The sequence below is a fragment of the Halichoerus grypus genome, chromosome 2, assembly GCF_964656455.1.
Source record: "Halichoerus grypus chromosome 2, mHalGry1.hap1.1, whole genome shotgun sequence".
Lineage (NCBI taxonomy): Eukaryota > Metazoa > Chordata > Mammalia > Carnivora > Phocidae > Halichoerus > Halichoerus grypus.
The window spans coordinates 201,941,100-201,947,755 of record NC_135713.1 but is presented as its reverse complement, the minus strand read 5'-3'; positions in this window follow the sequence as shown (position 1 = coordinate 201,947,755).

Genomic DNA, 6,656 nt, shown 5'->3' with positions numbered 1-6,656 from the left:
CGCTGCTCACAGGCGCCTCGAAGCTTCATTCCTTCCGGAAGTGAGGTTGGGGAGTGAGTCTGTCCTGGGTGGGGACCTCGTGACCCCTCCGGCCTGCTGGCCCAGCTCCTGCCTCACCACCTTCCCTTGCCCACACCTGCGTTCCCCCCGCCTTCCCCCCGCATTCCCCTCCACTCACCCTCCTTCCCACCTGGGGGCCAGTGTGGCTGAGTTCCTGGAAACCCTGCCCCTCGCCTCGAGCAGCCACAGAGAGATTTGGGCTTGTGCTCATCCTCCCTGGGAAGCAATTAGAAGCATAATTAAAGTGTCTCCCGGGTCCCTTTGCCCCTTTGGGGGCTCACTCTCAGCTACTGAGGGATGTGGCTGAGGGTGGGGGTTAGAAGCAGGGTGGGGTGGGGGGACAGGGTCCCTGGGGGCTGCAGTCCAGCTGCAGCACTACTAGGGAGAGGAATGTGCTGTTCACTGAAGCCCAGGCAGGTGCCTCCCAGACCGTGGAAACCCCCTGGGCCCACCCGCAACCCCTCACCCAGGATTCTTGAGGGCCTGAGAGAAGCCAGCCACCCTGAGGCCACAGACCTGCTTTTGGACTCTTAGAACAGTGCCAGCCAGGCAGGAAGACCCAGAGGCCTATGGAGAGAGCTGGCTGGACCCACACCTTTAGGAGCACGCTTTCTAGCTGGGGCTCCGTGGACCCACCAGAGGATGGGATAACCGGGCAGAACCAGCCTAGCCACACCAGCTCTAATCCCAGTTTGCTGTGTGGCGTTGGGCCACTGATTTTTCCCTCTGGGTGGCTTCAGTTTCTCCATTTTAAAGTTACGCAACAGCTCGGTTGTGTTCAACTTTCTACCGGAAACTTGACAATGAGATCGTGTTGAACCCCTATCCATAAACAGACTGAACCAGAGCCTCCCCGGGTGGGTTTGGGGTGGGGGGGGCGTCCTTACTCTCTCCCCTTTGATCTCTGAGGTTCACCTGAGAACCCCAGGTCCCCTGCAGAGTATTTCTCTCCTTAAAGATGTGCTGTGGGGTCCCTTCTACCTCCAGGAACCCAAAGCAGGGGCCAGGAACTGCGTCCGGGCAATAATTTCGTCATTTTAATTCAGGTCACAGCTAACATTTCCAAAAATGTGGTGGGCCCCTAAAGTCTCCTGCTCCGGGCAGGGCTGTAATCCTAGCCTAAGGCGCATGAGCACCAGCCCACCCTGGTCCGGCCACCCGCTCCGGTGTTTCCCCTCCACCCCCGTGCCCTGCAGCTTCTCAGGCACACGCTGTTCTGTCCCATTACTGCGGTGAGGGCTGGGTGTCAACCATTAGGACCGCCCTGTGCCCAGCATGGGCCTTTGTATTGGCCCTGTTTATCCTCATGACAACTCTGGGAGGCCCATTCTGTTCGTATTACCCCCATTCTACAGACGAGAACACGAAGGCGACTGGGCACAGTCTCCAAAGCCCCTCTTCCCCACCACTGTCCCAACCTGATGATTTGCACTCCGGGACCCGGGATGACCAGTGGGGCCAGTGAGCTGGCTGAGCAGAGTGGCGCAGGGAGAGGCCGAGCTGGTCGGGGTGTGCCTGGCTCGCCTGGGCTGCGTGCCCAAGGGAAAGGGGGTGCTGCTTGCTGCCGGGTTAGGAGCTGGTGGCTGCTGATTCACGTCATCCAAAGGGCCCGCCAGGAAGTGCGTAGGTCCTTCCTGGGGTCCCTCAGGGCTGGCCTCTGTCTCTGCTGGGCAGGGCCAGGCCTCACAAGCCTGCAGCCTCGGGCCTGGGTTCCTGCTGGTGTTCAAGCTCACCTTTGACTCCGTTCTCCCATGTGCACAAGCCATTCCCCCGCTACACCATGCTTCCAGAAGAAAGAAAGTGGACGAAAGGAATAGAGGGTGTCAGAACACATGAGGGAGGAGTTCTTAAGATCTTTGAATTGTAGGACCTGGTTCCCTCCCCCCACACCCGCATTTTACAGATGGGCAGACAGAGGCTGCAGGAAGAAAGCTGGCTGCGTCCCGTGAGCAAAGCAGAACAGAGACTGAGGTGGACTGGACTGGACGGGCTCTGGCACAGCAGGCGAGGGGCAAGCCGAGCCGGTGCGCCGTGTGGGCGCAGGAGCTCAGTGTCCGGAGTGTGTTAGTGGTGGGGGTGACTGGGGGGGGGGTTGAACTTTTCAGGTGTAGGTGGCACACCCCACCCATCCCTGGCTCACCCCAGCCCTCACAACAGCCTCCCAAAGGGCCCTGCCTTTGCATACTGGGGCAGGCCCTCCCCACCCCCACCCTCGCCCCCCCCACCCCGCCCCCGCCCCTGGACGGCACTGATACTGCAGTGATAACCACATGCAGAGTATCCCAGGACCCTGAAGGCCCCCACCGAACATGTGGGAAAGGCAAGTTAGGAAGAGTGATGGGAGAGCTTGTCTAGCTGTTTCCCCTTGGCAACAGCCAGATGGGAGATTGGAAAGAACGTTTGGGGGAGGGGGAGGTATTTGCAGGCAGATGGATATCAGCGGCTCTCGCTCTAAAACCTGTTGCTGTAATCCACAGAACTGCTGTTCTCCAAGAAGGGAGACTCCCAGGAGGGGACCAGCAGAGCCCGGGATAGCTGCCTTCCCCGGCAGGACTCTAGCCTTGAAATGACCACTTGGCACATTATAAAATACCCGCCAAGGCCACAGGGCTCTGTTGAGTTTTGTTTTGTTTTTCTGCTTTGTTGCCAAAAGCATTGGAGGCAGCTTACAAAAATATGTAAAATACAATAGGATAAAAATAGATCAGAGCGAAAACAGGGCTGGAACAAACAGTACAGTGAACCAAGGGGGTGGTATGCAGAAATGTTCTCCGGGTGGGGCTCCACAGTTCTCAAAGGTGGGCTGCACATTGGACTCTGAGCTTCCCGTCAGTCAGAGTGAAAAGGGAAATCCACCCATTACAAAACTCACAAGTCCACAAGGTTAAAGGGATCCCAGAAACGACTCTGTTTTTTCTAAGGTCTGAGAGGGATTCTTGTGAGATCGTTGAAGAAGCCAGGAACAGTGTCTCGGGCAATGTCCTCAAGAGTCTCCTAACCCATACACTCACACAAGCCCCATCAGGCTGCCTTTCTGTTCAGTGTCAATCGAGCGCTTGATGCCGAGGTGCAGATCAATAAAATCAAGTCTATGGAGAAGACCAGACCTAAGTGATCCAAGTGATTCATCCAAGACATATTATTGAGATTCTTCTAAAGCAGGGGTTCTCGACCTCAGCACTGTTGACGTTTGGGGCCTCACCGTTCTTTGTTATTAGGAACTGTCCCGTAGGACGCTGAGCAGCATCCCTGGTCTCCACCCCCAAGATGCCAGCAGCATCCCCCCAGCTGACTATGTCAATCCAAAATGTCCCCAGACATTGCCACACGTCCCGTCGGGGACTGAAAATCCCTGCTCCTACAGGAATGCTGAGACACCTTTTTCTTTTCTTTTTTCCCTTAAGGGCCAATTTAAGACAAAACTGTTTTCAGGTCTCGTGTTTTTTGTTCAAAGCGGAAAAAAGTTTATGGAGTCCCACGGGGAACAAAATGTATCTACTTGCATCTTAAATTACCCATGTTCCTGAGCAGCCTGGCAGGTCTCTAGCCAGCAGCTCGTTACTCTAAAGGTAGTATCTGAGAAGTACCATACAGCTTTCTGGTCTCTCTCCCCCGTGAGGCCAGACTGAGCAATGCACTGAGAAGGGGCAGCTCTCCGCGGATCTAGGATGGCGAGTGGACCGTGTCGCCTCCCAGCTGACTTGGAAAATGCTCCTTCAGTGTAATTTCTCGCAACCGGGGCTCCTGCCGGCCCCCAGAAAGTCAAATCAGGGCTGCCTGCAAGGCTGAGGTGGTGTTCTCTGAAGACGGAAATGGGCGGCACGGATTCATCCGGCCATTACTGAGCACCTGTTGTATGCCTAGCACTGCGAGAGGTACAGGGACGGTGAGAGTATGCAAGGCAGTGCACAATCGGACACAGTCCCAGGACGGCACTACGGCTTTCCTGGGCCTCTCCGCCATAGGGATGGTTTGAATTAGATTTATGACTGCGTTAGGAAAAAGATGCATGCATTAATATTATATATTGAAACTTTTCTTTGACCTAAGAGATTTTCACAGATTTTCTTCTGATTTTAAGGAAATTAAAACATGTTCATGGGCCTCTGGACGTCCCGAGGGCCCAGGCACCGCACCTGCTGGGTCTGATGGAGAAGTCCCACAGTGGGAACATGGGCTTGGGGTGAGGCGGCGGGGGGGGGGGCGATCAGGGGTACTAAATAGAGCACCAGCAAGCAAGAAAATAAGCCCAACAGTGCACTTGGCACCAAGGGCTTTGCAGGGATAAACTGGTGGGTGGTGAGACAGAGGATGACCTGGGTCTTACTTTAGAAAAGGCAATAGGGAGCTCTCCCTGAGAGAGGAGAGTTCGAATCAGACCCAGGGATGAGAGGAACCTATGATGTGAGGAGAGGGAGCTGCATGTTTGGGAAAGTGAGCTCCCTTTGGCCTGAGCATCTGGTGGCGGTGACATTCCTGAGAGGAGATGGAAAGTGGCAACAATTTCAGGAAAGCTAGGGTTGGTCTCAGACATATGGAAGCCTGTGCCCTGATCTTGGACTTCCAACCTCCAGAAACTGTGAGAAATTCAGCCCAAGCTGACTGAGATGGTGGGCAACCCCCCATGTATCAGCAGTTGCTCATCTAGATGGAAGCGTGGCCCAGAGATGCAATTCAAAGCCAAACCAAGAAGTGAGACCAAGGACAGAGCTATGGGTTTGATGAACCCCAGACCGGAGGCAAGGTCAGGACTGGTGAGCTTCTCCCCTCCAGCACCATTGAGTCTCCCAGCAGCCCCCGCACCCAGGGGTGGGGTGGTTCGTCCAGGCTGGGAGTGAGGCGGGGCTGTCCTCTGCTTGGCGCTCCTGCCACCCACACCCCCTGGGCTTGGACACAAAGCGAGCGCAATTGACTCCCCCTCATCAATAGTTGGGGCCTGGAGGGTTTTTCCATCCGTAATCTGTCTGTCTGCCTCGTGACCCAAGAATCATTTAGAAGTAACAGACTGGAGGGCAGTCTGCCGGGATGGAAATGGAGTTTTTCTTCCAGACTCAACTGACCCAGAGGCAGATCAAACCCATGACCTTGCACCCCCCACCCCCATCCATCAAAGTAAGTGCCCAGGCTGCGGCTGGGGGAATTAATCCATCATGGTGTCAACAGTCAGTGGGCAGTTCTGTGTCCTAGAGAGACCTACCTCTCCCTCCTGCAAGCGGGGGACAAGGGGGCGCATCCACCCCAGGAGGCACACAAAACCATCTCCTGGGATGCAGGAAGAGATAGGAGAACTTTGCTAATAATTTTGGTTGATCCTGACCTTGGGCGTTTTTCTCCTTTACAAAGCATAGTCGGCTTTAGGGCTGTGGGGAAGAGGACCCCCTTTCCTGGGACTGCTGGATTCTGGCATCCGGGCTGCTGCAAGGCCTTCTTCCGGCCCTTCCTCGGAGAGTGGCCCCAGAGCTTTGCAGCCGGAGGCTCTTTCTAAAATCAGACCGGGGTGCCTGGCTGGCTCAGTCGGTAGACTCTCGATCTCGGGATCGTGAGTTCAAGGCTCAGGTTGGGGGGTAGAATAATAAAAATAAATAATGGGGGGGCGCCTGGGTGATTCAGTTGGTTAAGCATCTGCCTTCGGCTCAGGTCATGATCCCAGGGTCCTGGGATCAAGCCCCACATCGGGCTCCCTGCTCAGCGGGAAGCCTGCTTCTCCTTCTCCCTCTCCCTCTGCTGCTCCCCCTGCTTGTTCTATCTCTCTCACACAGATAAATAGATAAATAAATAAATAATAAATAAATAAATAAATAAATAAATAAATAAATAAATAAGGGGCGCCTGGGTGGCTCAGTCAGTTAAGCGTCTGCCTTTTGATTTCAGCTCAGGTCCTGATCTCAGGGTCGTGAGATCGAGCCCCGTATTGGGCTCCCCACTCAGCGAGGAGTCTCCTGGAGATTCTCTCTCTCCCTTTCTCTCTGCCCCTCCCCCGTTCATGCGCACGCACGCGCGCTCTCTCTCTCTCTCTCCCTAAAATAAATATTTTTAAAATCTATTAAAAAGAATAATGATAAATGAATGAAAGAATAAATAAATAAAATGCAGGTCAGACCCCAATGCTGTGAGGCTGGCTCCCTCAGTGGCCTCCCCGAGGCCGGGCTCCACACTGCCCCTTACCACCTGATGACACTCTACCTGTCCATAGCTTTGCTGCACGTCCTCCCTGAAGCCTTTCCTCACCACCCACCAGAGAGCTAGGTGTTTCTGTGCTTTGTAATTGCCTTGTTGGCCACCTGGCAGGGTTCCACTGCCTGTTTATGGGTGACTTCTCCCTGTCTTCGTGTCCTCTTTGGTACTAAATTGCTACGACTTTAGTAGCTTAAACCACCACACGTTTATTCTCTTACAATCCTGGAGGTGAGAAGGCTGAAGTGGATTTCACTGAGCTAAAACCAAGGTGTGAGCAAGTCTGCATTTCTCCCGGAGGGACGAGGGGAGAATCTGTTTCCTCCCATCTTCCAGCTTCTAGAGGCCGCCGGCCTTCCTTGGCTCGTGGCCCTTCCTCCATCCTCAAAGCCAGCAAAGTAACATCTTCATCTTCAAATCTC